Source organism: Saccostrea cucullata, unplaced genomic scaffold (assembly GCF_032062105.1).
Source record: "Saccostrea cucullata isolate Sc308-1 unplaced genomic scaffold, CSIRO_AGI_Scuc_v1 ctg1346, whole genome shotgun sequence".
Lineage (NCBI taxonomy): Eukaryota > Metazoa > Mollusca > Bivalvia > Ostreida > Ostreidae > Saccostrea > Saccostrea cuccullata.
Genome location: NW_026940202.1, coordinates 65,401 through 65,961, shown reverse-complemented (window position 1 = coordinate 65,961; position 561 = coordinate 65,401).

The window sequence follows — 561 nt, the reverse complement described above, 5'->3', positions numbered from 1 at the left end:
CATCGTAATTATTAACTTCATAAGAATCCTTACAAACGAAGATATATCCTTCAAAAAAAAAAAGAAACGCATAGAAGAATTTAGTGACACACTGAACATAAATATTATATAGTGATATGATGTGTTGATAATAAAGAAATGTGGTTTAACAATAGAAATGTTATCAAATGTCATCATTACGCTAGAATTTAAAAATCATAGGCAGTTTAAGATCCTTAAGATCAATATCTAGTATGCCCCCCACAGACATAAATGATAGCCAAAAAACTGCATCTAATGGAAGCAAATATGTGTAACAAAAACTGTATAGGAATACTCTCCCACTCCAAATGTAGACCTTTGGTCAACTGTTGCATAGTCTGGAAATGCGATTGTCTTTTGCAAATCATGTCAAGAGAAACGGATGTGTGGATTTCACAATACCTTAATTTTGGCAAGATCTTTAAAACTTTTAAATATTTTTTTAATAATAAACAAAGCAATTGTGATTTTGTTGTTCTTTTGAATAAAAAAGAACAAAAAATAAGTGTTGATTTATTAGCTGTTGACCTTTTTTCAATT